The sequence below is a fragment of the Giraffa tippelskirchi genome, chromosome 2, assembly GCF_054371585.1.
Source record: "Giraffa tippelskirchi isolate mGirTip1 chromosome 2, T2T-mGirTip1v1.2.pri, whole genome shotgun sequence".
Taxonomy (NCBI): Eukaryota; Metazoa; Chordata; class Mammalia; order Artiodactyla; family Giraffidae; genus Giraffa; species Giraffa tippelskirchi.
The window spans coordinates 211,618,362-211,634,421 of record NC_137276.1 but is presented as its reverse complement, the minus strand read 5'-3'; the positions used below and the strand labels follow the sequence as shown (position 1 = coordinate 211,634,421).

General features: G+C 37.6%; 1 protein-coding gene across 1 annotated transcript in view; it reads right to left on the bottom strand.

Annotated features, from left to right (window-relative positions):
- The window catches only part of CXADR (CXADR cell adhesion molecule), a 68,776-nt gene that overhangs the window by 7,616 nt on the left and 45,100 nt on the right, over nt 1-16,060 (bottom strand). The window lies entirely within an intron of this gene.

The following is a 16,060-nucleotide window of genomic DNA, read 5'->3' as shown; positions in this document are numbered from 1 at the left end:
ATAAGACTGTTCTATGCACCTGTGTCTCTTATTCTGTCTTGCATATAGGGTTATCATTACCATCTTTCAAATTCCATATATATGCATTAGTATACTGTATTGATGTTTTTCTTTCTGGCTTACTTCATTCTGTATAATGGGCTCCAGTTTCATCCATCTCAATAGAACTGATTTGAATGTATTCTTTTTAATGGCTGAGTAATATTCCATTGTGTATATGTACCACAGCTTCCTTATCCATTCATCTGATGATGGACATCTAGGCTGCTTCCATGTCCTGGCTATTGTAAACAGTGCTGCGATGAACATTGGGGTACACGTGTCTCTTTCAATCCTGGTTTCCTCGGTGTGTATGCCCAGCAGTGGGATTGCTGGGTCATATGGCAGTTCTATTCCCAGTTTTTTAAGGAATCTCCACACTGTTCTCCATAGTGGCTGTACTAGTTTGCATTCCCACCAGCAGTGTAAGAGGGTTCCCTTTTCTCCACACCCTCTCCAGCATTTATTGCTTGTAGACTTTTGGATAGCAGCCATTCTGAGTGGCGTGAAATGGTACCTCGTTGTGGTTTTGATTTGCATTTCTCTAATAATGAGTGATGTTGAGCACTTTTCATGTGTAAAACATGATTTTTAATATTTTCATGGTATTCATATTTATGTACCTTAATTGATTTAACCAGTCTTTATCATTAGCTATTAAGCTACTGATCTCTTTAGAAATTTTTTTTTAGCCACATTATTTAAATATATATCTCCTTTGTTGGAGGTGGCTGGGGGGAGGGAGGTACTCCTTTGAAGTCCAGAAATAAATGAGCAAATTGGTTTTAGAGCTGCTAGTTTAATTTCGGAGAAGGCAATGGCACCCCACTCCAGTACTCTTGCCTGGAAACTCCCATGGACGGAGAAGCCTGGTAGGCTGCAGTCCATGGGGTCGCTAAGAGTCGGACACGACTGAGCGACTTCACTTTCACTTTTCCCTTTCATGCACTGGAGAAGGAAATGGCAACCCACTCCAGTATTCTTGCCTGGAGAATCCCAGGGACGGCGGAGCCTGGTGGGCTGCCATCTATGGGGTCGCACAGGGTCGGACACGACTGAAGCGACTTAGCAGCAGCAGCAGCAGTTTAATTTACGTACAGAAAGTCTATAGATGATAAATTTCTTAGAGTCAAGCTAATAAGCTGTAAAATTTCAACAGAAAAATAGGACTGTTTCACTAAATTCAATTTAAAAAAAAGCTTTGTTTTTGAGTCTTATTGATCATTCATCAAACACATATAAAGACATGAAATAAAATTTACTGATTAAAAATAAAAGTATTTACCCATGGCTGATTCATGTCAATGTATGGCAAAAACCACTACAATATTGTAAAGTAATTAGCCCCCAACTAAAATAAATAAATTTATTAAAAATAAATAAATAAATAAATAAAAAGAGAGAGCCTTGCAAGTGGGGTCTTCCAGGGAACCACCAGACAAGTCAAATAATTCTCTGGGAATTAGGCTTTGAAGGAGCTCCAATACTGTTTGGCCCCTTCTGGTGGCTACTAGGCTGCTGGTTTTTCACCATGATTGTGGGCAGTCAATTTCCAAGGCTACTACCTCTACCTGTTTTAGTAATAAAGTTTTATTGGAACCTAAAAAAAAAAAATAAAAGTATTTAAAATTTATACTTTGTCTAAAGTGACTGCAACATGACAAATGTAAACTTAAATTTTTTCACCTGAGTTAAAGTGAAATCTGATTACTTCATGTTTCCTAATATTGCCAATGTTAATAGAGACCATATTTAAAATCAGGTATTGATAGCTAAACATCAAATTATTTCGTAAATAATTCTGAAAAGACCGCTTGTGGATGCTCGATAGTCACTGTGAAATCTGGAAAGGAATACACAAAAAACTAAAATGCAAGCTCTCTTACAGGGATTTGGCATGCAGATTTACTGTAAAATTACCCTCCCTAGCATGATTAGGATTGCCAATCAAAAAGTTTAGGTGGGAAACCATTACAAATGATCTATCCATTAAACATTTTAAATGTTTAAAATGTATCTATATACAGTCAGTCGACTAATATCAGGACTTCCCTGGTGGTCCAATGGTTGAGAATCTGCCTTGCAATTCAGGGGAAGAGGATTTGATCCCTGTTTGGGGAACTAAGATCTCATGTGCATGCCACAATTAAACCGGTGCACAATTAGAAAAGCCCACACAGCCAAAAAAATAGAATTAGGAGACCTGAATTTCATTTCTATTTGTTTTGGTAAATCAAACCTTTCTGAATCTTGATATTTTCATAAAATGATGTTTGTTGTTTGGTTACTAAGTCGTGTCCAATTCCTTGTGACTCCATGGACTGTAGCCCACCAGGCTCCTCTGCCCATGGAATTTTCCAGGCAAGAATACTGGAGCGAGTTGGCACGTCCTATTCCAGGGGATCTTCTGGACCCAGGGATTGAACCTGAGTCTCCTGCATTGTCAGGTGGTTTCTTTACCGCTGAGCCACCAGGGAAGCCCTCATAAAACGATACTGAACTAGATAACATAGCCCAAGGGTATCTTGGGGGTTGTTTGGCTTTTACCAAATTTAACTGCTATGTGAATTTTCTTCACTTAACTATATTACAAATCTTTTGCCCATAATATTGTGAAAATTAAAATGCTACAAAATCACACACAAAAATCAAACCTACAAAAACATGTGTTCAAGTTCTATTGGCTACTATACAGTGTCTTGGATGTAACAGATTGTATCTTTAAGTTGGCAAGGCAGAGATTACATTTCCTTTACATTACAATTACATTACATTACATTCCTTTAATTACAATTCCTCCTGTAATTACTTTGTGTTCTCTTGTTTCTGTGAACATATAAATCATCTTCCCCCTTATCAGATCAAAAGCCAGGTGGAGACTGAATGCTGGAGGACTGATTGTCCAAAAGGTCTCAAATCAGTGGCACAGTAGTCCTCTGCATGGTGTCCCTTTCCACGGTTTCACTTACTTGCAGTCAACCGTGGTCCAAACATTTTTCCCTTTAATATTACTGTTATGAATAAACAATTCATAAGTTTTAAACTACACAGTGTTCTGGGCAGTGTGATGAAATATTGCGCCGTGCTGTTCGTCCTGCCTGGCATGTGAGGCATCCTTTTGTCCCATGTACCCCACCTGCTAGTCACTTAGTGACCCTCTCAGTCATCAGATGGACATTTGTGTCCCGGTAACCTCTTATGTTACTTAATAATGGCTCTAAAGTGCAAGTGTAGTGATGCTGGTAATTGTAACATGCCCAAGAAAAGCCATAAAGTGCTTCCTTTAAGTGAAAACGTAGAACTTTACTTAATAAGAAGAAAAATGCTGACGTTGTTAACATCTACAGGAAGAATAAATCTTTCATCCGTAAATTGTGAAGAAGGAAAAAAGAAATCTGTGCCTGTTTTGCTATCACACTTCAAACTGCCAAGTTATAGCCACTGAGAGGGGCAGGTATTTAATTAAATGGAAAAGGCATTAAGATTTTTGAGAGAGATTACATTCACATAAATTTTATTATAGCACATTGTTATAATTGTTCTACTTTATTATTAGTTATGTTATTAATCTCTTACTGTGCCTATTTATAAATGAAACAGTAACAGAGGTATGTATGTGTAGGAAAAACACAGTAACCATAGGGTTCAGTATTATCTGCCGATTCAGGTGTCCACGGGGGGGACTTGGACTGTATGCCCCAGGGGTAAGGGAGAACTACTGGATCTTCACCATCACAGTCTCCTTTCAGAATTGCAAGGTCACTCTACTGCTCTCCAGAAATGTTCTCAACTGTTGACAGTTCTGGGACTCCATGAGGAAAAATGTCCTACTTAGCAACATAAAAAGAACACAGTGCCAGTAGCCAGTGTGACAGTTGACCTAACATGTGACCAACACATCTTTTTCAAGTGCAAGATAACTCATTTTCACCATTAGTAGTTTGTGCTGATTCCATAAAACTGCTCTGGGCAAAAACTCCAGAAACTTGAAGAAACCAAGGATAAATGATGAAGAAATATACCGTGATGGGTACATTTGTGGCAATGAATTGATATGAACATAGTCAGAACTGCTCCAATTATTATCAACAAAGTTGGAGTGCATGTGCTTAATTGCTCAGTGGTGTCCAACTCTTTGTGATACCATGGTCTGTAGCCCGCCAGGTTCCTCTGTCCCTGGTTTTTCCCAGGCAAGAATACTGGAGTGGGTTGCTATTTCCTACTCCATCAACAAAGTTTAACTGAGAATCTACTATGCACTGATCATTTAGATGTAAACATGATCTGTCTTTGAGAAATGTGACATCTGCTTACAGAGAGAAGACAGACAGGTGAAGACAGGGGACCCTCAGTTTCCTCGGAGGGTACAATCTCAAGAAGGAAAAAATTAGGAGGAGAGCTTAGAAAGGATTGGGATTACTCGGTCAGAAAAGGATAAAACCATATGCAGAATGGAAGAAAAAGGGTAACCTGGTAAAAGGGGAAAAAAAGTGCATTTCATATCACAAAGGGCTATTTTTTATAATGTTTAGAGCTCCAGCTCAGACGGTAAAGAATCTGCCTGCAATGTGGGAGACCTGGGTTCCATCCCTGGGTTGAGAAGATCCTCTGGAGAAGGGAATGGCAACCCACTCCAGTATTCTTGCCTGGAGAACTCCATGCAATACACACAATACACACAATACACACACCAAATAAGCAGAATTGTAATATAAAAGAAACATGGGCAAAGCATATGAACATAGTTCTCAAAACCACAAATGGATTTAAACATAGGAAAAGACGCTCAATCAACCAAACAGAAACAGAAATTTAAGCCATGACAAAATTTTCTTCTCAGAGATCAGGAAAGATAAAAAATGTTGGAGAAGAGTATTGGTGAGGAGGACCTGGAGGGAGAGAAGTTAAGCACTCTTATCCATTGCAAGCATAAGCTGCTACATTTATTTAAAAAAAAATACTGTAATAACAGCTTATCAAAATAGGCTTTATTCAGTACTTCTCCCTTCTAGAAGTTTAAAGATATATTTGCACATATGAAAACTTATATGTATACAAATACTACTTAAAATTTTACTCATTGTATTAAAAAGATAGGATCAACTTAAGTGGCCAATTGGAGACTGGTTAAGTAAGTTACAGTGTAGCACTCTGAAGTAATATTACACAGTTATAAAAATAAGTAAGATTGTTTTAGATAGATATATAAATGACAGATGATAGATAAGTAGATGTAGGATGCTCTGAGAGGATTTGTTAAATTCAAAAAATAAGTGTATAAAACATTATTAAAAAAAACACACATGTGGGGCTTCCTTGGTGATTCAGTGGTGAAGATCAGCCTGCAATGCAGGAGACCTGGGTTTGATCCCTGGGTTGGGAAGATACCCTGGAGAAGGGAATGGCAACACACTCCAGTATTCTTGCCTAAAGAATTTCAGGGACAGAGAAGCCTGGCAGGCTTTGGTCCATGGGGTTGGAAAAAGTCGGACACAACTGAGCAACTGAACACACGATATATATGTACATATATGCAAGCGTAAGCATAGAGTAAATGTTGCAGTGGAGAGCTAGCTGTGAAAGTTCAAAGGTAGGCAGAGTGTGGACTTTAGATGTTGTCCAGGAAAGCTTTCAAGCAAGGCAGTGCACTGAAGTGTTTTAAGAAGATTAACTTTGAATCGGAGAGTTTTAATCAGCTTTTGTCTAAACAAAGGTAACTACAGAGAAATGGTCATCTACTTGCTTCTAATATCAGATTATTTCTATCTAAAGCAGTCAAAATTCATTGGAAAGACTTATGCTGAAGCTCCAATATTTTGGCCACCTGATGCAAAGAGCCAACTCATTAGAAAAGACTCTGATGCTGGGAAAGATCGAGGGCAAGAGCAGGGGGAAGACGGAGGATGAGATGGTTGGATGGCATCACCAACTCGATGGACATGAGTTTGAGCAACCTCCAGGAGTTGGTGAAGGACAGGGAAGCCTGGCGTGCTGCAGTCCACGGGGTTGCAAAGAGTCAGACATGACTGAGTGACTGAGCAACAATCACCTCTTCAGGCCTTCCTGAGGTTAGATGCTTCCAGTTCTCTCCAAGCAAGTAGTAAATGAATGGAAAAGCATATTTCTTTTTATAAAAGCAACAGAACTGAAACAAATCATATAAGCACGCTTTCATTGAATACTTAATTTTAGTCAGCTCTGGTACCAGATGCTAAACAGGCCAGGCATAACACATTCATGGTCGAAACCGCATCTGCTCTCTCAGGACTATCTGGGGTCCCGTTTCTGTGTGTGTTAGCCTCCTCCCTCTCCCCTTCTTCAATCAAAATTTCCTAATTTCATCTCTTCCCTCAGTCCTCTTACCACCTAGCCACCCTCACCCCAACCTGCCAGAGTATGACCTCACCTTTACTTCCTGGAGAAAAGTGAAATCTAATTATAATTCCATCCACAGTCAAAATCCTATTAAATCTGCTCCCAACCTCACTGACCTTTCCCCTCAATCTCAGGAGAAGACGTCCTATTTGATCTCGTCAACTCAATCCTACCCACATTCCGTTTTGACCCCTTTCTCTTTCCAGACTCCTTTTCCTCAGCCTCACAAAGTAGCTAACCTCTACCCCACTCTAGTTACTGTTTCCTCTGCCTTCCTCCTTCCCTTCATGGCCAAGAATATTGAAAGAATAGGCTAATATAGCCTTCAAATTGCATCTTATGAATCAGACATCTCAAGAGCTGGTGGGGATATCATGGGAAGACAAACAAGAATTGTTTCGACGCTGTAGGATTTAGTCTGAGAAGGGCATGTTTTGAATGTTACCTATGTTTCTAGATCCTCCTCAGCTCTCATCCGTGCTTCAACCCACAGAACTAAGGGTTGGGACAACCATTCCACCAGAACGGGTCCGTCATCATGAATGACTTCATTCCCAGAATGGTTTCTGTTTCAGTCTGTTGTGCTCCAGAGGGCTGACTCGGGTCCTCTTCTCATCCCACACAACTCTCTCCTGAGTGATTTCACCTTTTTTTTTTTTTGGCAAATTTAATGTACACCTTTGGCTTAAAAAGTCCAGAACTTCACTTTTCCACCTTACCAGGTTCCTCAAATTGTGCTTTGCATTCACAAAAAGAAGCTTGTGAAATAATCTAGTTTAGTTGTATAAGAAACAACTGAACAGTACTTTCACTTAAATCCCACAACGTAACTTGCCCTAACAACCCACCGTTTTAATACTTGTGCTCTGAAATACCTCAAAGAATGGGGGAGACTCTAGAAATGCAAATCAAATTACATATAACCAAAAAATCAGAAACAACTTCTAGGTCCAAAAGTGGGGAAAAAATGAATTATAGAAGATCATCTTAATGAAACATTATGCAGCTATTAAAATGGATATATATATATATGTATAAATACTTTTAACAACAGGTAAGATATACAAATATTTTACAATATCAAGTAGAAGAAAGAAATCAAATAGAGGATGTTCACTTTAAAAATAATAGGGATATTAAATATACTAGAAGAGAAATAGAACAGAAAGGTCCTTGGTAGTGACATCATTTAGGTGAAATTACTTTCAACTCATTTACTGTTGTTACAATGCTATCTTAATAAGGAAGGAGTTTTTCAAAATATTCCACCATTCAAGTTAGATGAAATCAAATTTAGAAGGTGTAATGAGTTAAACTTCTTTTGGAACTGACACTTCTTCACTACTTTCCATACTGGTAAATATTCCTACGTAACACATGGGACAACCCCATGCGTTATAGTTGTACTGGTACATGTTCTAGACTTTTAGGAATAACCTAAACATAAAGGAAATTTAATTATATGTAAATATATTGGTGTTGCTTTTCATTGAACAGTGTCAGAAAAAGTGAACACAGACATTTCCTTTCTTCACGCAGAGTACTACATCACCATGACTCCATACACGTCAAAGGCAGGGTAATGACAGATCTTGCTGTCCAAACTGAGACATTTTCTAGAGCAAAACATCTTTTGCTGTTTGTATTTACAGTGAGATAACAGGCAAAGACAGAACTGTCTTGGGGAAAGGGATACAGTCACCCAATCCCATAAGATATGAGGCAAATACTGCTATTACAACACAGTAATAATCATAATAATGACAGTAATCAATGCTTACAGAGCACTGATGTGCTAGCCTTAATCATTCTCAGAAAAATTCCACAAAGTTGGTCCTATTATCCTCATTGTAGTGTTAAGGAAAAGGAGAACACAGGTAAAGTGTTTTGTCTAAGGTTACCTAGATAGAACCAGGCAAGTTGTCTTCCAAACTCACTTTATAGTGTTACCGTGTCTGAAGGCCTCACCCCCACCCCTTGCTATGCTGACTGCCTGTAATACCAAAATAAAATGTGTTCAATCAATAGATCCCTGTTGGGTACTTTTCTCTCCTACTAAAGCAGCAATCCCCTAAAAAATAAAAATCCAAAATTGAGGAACAGAAACTCTTCAAAATACCAGAAAAACCTTCTCAACAGGAACAGAAAGATGGCTTGAAACAGCTCTTCCCAAGTTTGCAGGAATACTAGCTCTTTACTGGCTGACAGCGTTGGACTCACACAATATCAAACTTTTCACACATACTTTTTTTTCCCCCTTCATTTTCTTACTAGTTCCATAAGGGAAGTGCCTGGTTTGGTCACTCATCGTCCCCTACATCACTTCCTGAGTAACCTCCAAAGTTTTCACACACATGATCTCCATTTTCTGCCCACCCTTCACACTCTATAGCCACATATCCATGTATCCATCCAACACTTCATTAATACACATAATAAACTTCTCAAACTCAACATGTTCAAATTGAACTCCTTAGCTTAACTTTCAAACATTCAAAGAGTCAGGGCTCCAATCTCTACCTTTATTATTTCTCTATTTATTCTTGTGTCTTTAAAATCTGTCTTCATGCTTATGACTGCCACATTTTTATCTCTGGCCCTGAGTTTTCTATTCAGGTCCAGGTTCAGGATTCACTTGCCTACTATCATCCTGCATAGATTCCAATGAATTCTAATAGAAACAGGACTTAAAGTCTTCATTTCCCACTCAATATCCCCTCATACCCCTATGGCCAATCCATTTACTATTAGTTCTTTAAAATAAGTATTCAAAATACACACATGTATCTCTATAAGTGTAAAGTATTTCTAGAAGGATAAATAAGAAACTGATCATATTTCTCATTACATGCTCTTATACCTTATGAATTTTATACCCCATGAATGAACTATCTATTTAAAAAGTAACAAAAAATTCTGTTATGTTTCTTAAAGGAAACTGAGGACAGAAACTGAAAAACATGAATGAGAAGGTAATTTACATTTCACTCTATATCATGTGCACTATCTATCTGAAACATTAAAAAAAAAAAAGCTGTTCACTTCACAAAAAAACTGTATCAGCAACTTGAAATTCAGAACTTTAAAAATCTATTTCCCTGGAAAAATAGTTTCACCTTGTCAGCAAGATTCATAAGAAGACAATCCATAATCATTTCATCAATGACTCTTTCACTTGACAAGCAGATGTGAGGTTAATAGTGTATTATGGTCATTCCATCTTTGAAATAAAGATAGTATACTCCCGGGGTAAGAATGGGGGAGACTGAAAACTATGAAATAACTATATTGGCATAGTTACTTAGGTGCTGATATTTTTTACCATACCACTGACAACTAAGGAAAAAAGGAAAACTTTCTGGTAATGTATTCCGTCCAACTTTCACTATTTTATTAGTTCTGCTTTCCAACCATCACTAGTTACAGATTGAATTGTGTGCCCCCAAATTCCTATGTTGCAGTTCTAATCTACAGTACCTGAGAATGTGACCTTATTTGATAATAGGGTGGTTGAAGATACAATTAGTTAAAATAAGGTCGTAAGGGTGAGTCTTCATCCAATATGACTGGTGTCCTTATAAAAAGGGAAAATTAGGACACAGTGACAGACACACAGAGGGATGGTAACCTGAAGTGACATAGAGAGAAGACAGCCAAGGAGAAGTCCAAGGAGAGAGGACTTCCCTCACAACAATCAGAAGGAACCAACCTTCTCCACCAAAAAAAACTATTAGAACTAAGAAATAAACCCACTAAAGTTTTAGGATACAAGATTAATGTAGAGAATTTTATTGTTTTTCTATACACTAACAATGAACTATCAAAAAGAGAATTTAAGAAAAAGAATCCCATCTACAACTGTATCAAAAAGAATAAAACACCTGGAAATAAACTTAACCAAGGAGATGAAAGACCTATACTCTGAAACTATAAGACAATGATGAAAGAAACTGAAAACACAATTAAATAAAAATAAATTCTGTGTTCATGAATTGGAGAAATATTGTTAAAATGTCCATATTACCCAAGACAATCTATCAATGCAACACAATCCCTATCAAAATACCCATGACATTTAAAAAAATTTATTTTTTAATTGAAGGATAATTTCACACATGACTTTTTTTTTTACAGAACTAGAACAAAAATCTTATAACTTATTTGGAACTACAAAAGATCCCCAATAGCCAAAACAAGCTTGAAGGAAAAGAACAAACCTGTATAAATCATGTTCACTGACTTCAGACTATACTACAAAGCTATTGTAATCAAAACAATATGGTACTAGCACAAAAATAGATAAATGGAACAGGATAGAACGCCCAGAATAAGCCCACACACCTATGGCCAATTAATCTATGACAAAGGCAGCAAGAACACACAATGGAGAAAAGACAGTCTCTTCAGTAAGTGGTGTTGGGAAAACTGGACTGCTACATGTAAAAGAATGAAATGAGAACATTTTCTCATACCATACAGAAAAACTAAACTAAAAATGAATTAGAGACCTAAATATAAGACCAGAAACCATTAAACTCCTAAAAGAAAGCACAGGGAGAACACTCTTTGAAACACATTGTAATATTTTGTTGGATCTATTTCCTAACACAAAGGAAACAAAAGCAAAAACGAACAAACGGGACTTAATTAAATTGAAAAGCTTTTGCACAGCAAAGGAAACTGTTGACAAAAGAAAAAGACATCTTACTAAAAGAGAGAAATGTGCAAAGAATAAGATGGGTAAGGGTTTAATATCCAACATATATAAAATGTTCATGCAACTCAACATCAAAAAGACAAACAAGCTGATTAAAAAATGGGCAGGCAATGGGAATTTGGTGTATGACTCAGGGAACACAAACAGGGGCTAACAACCTAGAGGGGTGGGGTGGGGAGGGAGATGGGAGGATGGTTCAAGAGGGAGGGGACATACATTTACTTATGGCTGATTCATGTTGATGTTTGGCAGAAGCCCACAAAATTTTGTAAACCAATTATTTTTCAATTAAAAATAAATAATTTTTAAAAAATGGTCAGAAAACCTGAAGAGATACTTTTTCAAAGACATATGAATGGCCAAAATATACACATGATATGATGGTCATCACTAATTATCAAAAATGCAAATCAAAACCACAATATTACCTCACACCTGTCAGAATGGCTATCACTGAAAAGTCTTACAAATTAATGTTGGTGAGGATGTGGAGAAGAGGGAACCCTTGTATACTGTTGATGGGAATGTAAATTGATACAGCTACTATTGAAAATATTTAGCTACTATGGAAAAGGCTGTATATTGTTACGCTGCTTATTTAACTTATATGCAGAGTACATCATATGAAACACCGGGATCGATGAAGCACGAGCTGGAATTAAGACTGCCGGGAGAAATATCAATAATCTCAGATGTGCAGATGACACCATCTTTATGGCAGAAAGCAAAGAGGAACTAAAGAGCCTCTTGAGGAAAGTGAAAGAGTGAAAAAGCTACCTTAAAACTCAACATTCAAAAAACGAAAATCATGGTCCCATCACTTCATGGTGAATAGATGGGGAAAAAATGGAAACAGTGAGAGACTTTATTTTCTTGGGCTCCAAAATCATTGCAGATGATGACTGCAGCCAAGAAATTAGACACTTGCTCCTTGGAAGAAAAGCTATGACAAACCTAGACAGCATATTAAAAAGCAGAGACATTACTTTGCCAACAAAGGTCCATCTAGTCAAAGCTATGGTTTTTCCAGTAGTCACGTATGGAAGTGAGAGTTGGACTATAAAGAAAGCTGAGCTCTGAAGAATTGATGCTTTTGAATTGTTGTGTTGGAGAAGACTCTTGAGAGTCCCCTGGACTGCAAGAAGATCAGTCAATTCTAAAGGAAATCAACCCTGAATATTCATTGCAAGGACTGATGCTGAAGATGAAGCTCCAATACTTTGGCCACCTGATGCAAAGAACTGACTCTTTGGAAAAGACCCTGATGCTGGGAAAGATTGAAGGCAGGAGGCGAAGGGGACAACAGAGGATGAGATGATTGGACGGCATCACCAACTCAATGGACATGAGTTTAAGCAAGCTCTGGGACTTAGTGATGGACAGGGAAGCCTGGCATGCTGCAGTCCACGGGGTCGCAAAGAGTCAGACACAAGTGAGTGACTGAACTGACGGACTGATTATGGAAAATAGTATGGAAGTTCTTCAAAAACTAAAAATAGAATTGCCATATGATCCAACAATTCCATTCCTGGGTATACAGTCAAACAAAATGAAAACACAAATTTGAAAAGAAAAGTGTACTGTAATGTTCATAACAGCACTATTACAATAGTCAAGACATGGAAGCAACACAAGTGCCCATCAACAGATGATTAAGATGTGGAGAAGGAAACGGCAACCTGCTCCAGTGTTCTTGTCTGGGAAATCCCATGAACAGAGGATCCTGGTGGGCTACAGACTATGGGGTCACAAAGAGTGGGACATGACTAAACCACCACCATATATATCTATATCCATATATATATAATGTCATATATTTATATATATAAAATCTCACATATATATATAACGGGATACTGCTCATCCATCAAAAAGAATGAAATTCTGCCATTTGCAGCAATGTGGATGGACCTGGAGAATATTATACTTGGTGAATTAAGTCAGAGAAAGACAAATACTGTATGATATCACTTGCATATGGAATCAAAAACTAATACAAGTGAATATATATGCAAAACAGAAAAAGACTGACAAATACAGAACTTGTGGTTATCAGCAGAGAGAGGGGGAAGAGAGGGGTATGGGATTGAGAGGTACCAACTATTATGTATAAAATAAGCTTACAAGTATTTATCATCCAACACATGGATACACAGCCATTGTTTTATAATAACTTTGAGTGGAGTATAATCTATAATAGAATATTGAATCACAGTGCTGTACGCCTGAAATCAATATTGTAAATCCACTAACTATACTTCAACAAATTTTTTTGGGAAAGGAACCAATCCTACCATCACCTTGCTCTCAGACCTTCAGCCTCCAGAACTGTGAGACAGTAACTTTCTGTTTTTTAAGTCACCCAAGTTGTGGTATTTTGTTGTGGCAGCCCCAGCAAACTAATACAACTATACACAGAATTAATTATGAATGTCCAGTCTGTTCGGGAGACTAATCATTTTAAGACTTGAAAACAACTGACATAATGTCATTAAAAAATTTTTTTTCATTAAAAATTAAACCTTCTAAGATATGGTGCTCTATTTACCTAAGTAGGTTTCCCTAAATTCTGAAATATTATTTTGATATTCAAATTAGGCCATGATAACTAAGCATTTAAGTTTTTTGGCCTTGCTGAAGGTGGACTCAAATATTTCTGAAAGTTCATGAAGCTCAAGAAAAAACATTCTACCACAAGTGACGTAGCATGGACACCAGTCATCTGCAGAGTTTTGCAAACGATTCAGAAGTTCCCAAGTTTGGGTGATTATTGAAAATAACCTGGAAGAGACACAGACCCACTGACCTTGCCTGAACCTACTCAGAATCTCTGAGGAGGGTTTTAGAAATGTATTTCTCCAATGCTTCTCCACTGCTCGAGGTTTGTATATTAACTAGGTTGTTTCTGTGTTGGCTCTTATTGAGTCAGTTCACCTAGTCTTTATTTGCACAAGTTATCTTTTCAAGCCCTACGCAGAACTTTCCATCACCACACGTACTCACTCACCCTTTTTCTCCTGATATTGTCTTCTTGGAAGAAATCAGGCCAATTGTCTTACAGAACACATGACACGTGCCCATAACGTCCCTTCCAAAAATGTATTCAGCATTTACTAAGCAATATGCAAATTAGTTAGGAACTGGGGATAAAGGTCAGTCAAACTCATCAAGAAGCTATATTGAGCACGCTGAACAATTAGAATGCAAAAGGTTCTGTGCCATAAAGACCCACACTGGCAATGTTGAGGGTCCTGCACCCCTAGTTTAGCTTGAGTTGAGGGGCAGGGGTGTGAATATGAAAAATGATTCCAAGGAGAGAGAGTGTGGAGTGACACGTGCAGGCAAATATGCACTGGGCAGATCAACAAGGCTGGGTTCCTTTCTGGTTGAGGAAATAGTACGTTCACAAAGTTATGAGATCTTGCCCCTTATTTCTGGAGTATGGCTATCACAGAGATGCACCAAGAAGTGTACAAAAAATAAACCACAGAGAAATGGAATGGTCATCAGAGACCTTCTATATCAGGTTAAGATGATCTGGTTTACATTTCAATACAATCAGATTTACACTTTAAGACAACCAATCCGCTAGGACCAGAGACAACAAATGACTTACGGAACGACAAAGTCAAGATGACCACGGCTTTTAGCACTTTCTTGGCAGCTAACATCAGATGTCACCTCTGTAATTTCCTGTGTCTTCTTCTCACCTCCTCTCATTCCCCATTAGTTATAATTTCCAACCTCAGCACTTAAACAAGAAGCATACTGATCAAGAACCTAGTCCTTGGTTAACTGGACTAAAATTTATTTCTCAGTGCTTCATTAACTCTGGAAATTTTATTTTCTCTGTAGTTATCTTAGGATGACATTTTTTTCCCCTGTAAATAGTTTAAAAATTTAGAAAAATCATTTAAGTAGAAAAATAACAAATCCTGTATGATTTATACATCAGAAATACCAGCAAGAAAAACAGCTGAATTTCTAGCACTGGCTTCCTGATCTTTTTCGGCTGCCTTTACCACATTTAGAAATTATATTTGTTTATGCCTTAGAGCTGAACCATTTTTATTTAACAACAAATTATTTCATGCTCAAATCTGAGACAAAATTTTGTCTCAATTTAAACAGTTTTGCCATTTGGCACTTAATTATCCAGCAGTATGATCTGGCCTTCAGAAATGCATGATTAAAACATGATCTAAAGGAAAAGCATTAAATTATACGTAGTAGTTTCACCAAGCCTATATTATTGTAATCTTGATGCTTTGAAAATCTGTGCCTCGCTATCAGCATCCCAGTAAACAGGGACAAATGTAAAGAATTTTCATCATTATATCAATTTTATTTCTTTAAAATCTTCCAACATCCCCTGTGATGTAGGTATTTTTATCCCCGTTTTAAACACCAGGCAACTGAAGTGAAGTAAAGCATCTAGTAATAAGTGGTACTCAGATATGTCTGACTCCAAAGTCTATGCTCTTCTTTTAATGTGAGTAGAAAGCTTCACATTAGTATAAACCACTGATTCTCAATTAGGGGTGGTTTTGTTCCACCCCAGTGACTATTTGGCAACACTGGAGACATTTTTGGTTGTCACCTCTTGGCAGGGAGGGCAGGAGCTATGGGCACTTTGTAGGTAAAGGTCAGCAATGACGCTAAACATTGGCGATGTACACAGTCCCCCGCAACCAAGAATCATCCATCCCCAAATGTTAAAAGAGCTACGGTTGAGAAATTATAGTAAAAACAAAGTATTTCTCAAAATATCTTCTTACAAAAGCATTACTACCTCATTTTTTTTTTTCTGAAATCACTGTTTAGAGTCAATGAAAATAGCTTTAAAGCATAACTAGATGTATGTGTATTTAGTACATATATGCATGAACATTTTTTCTTTTTGGCCATACCATGGGGCATGCGGGATTT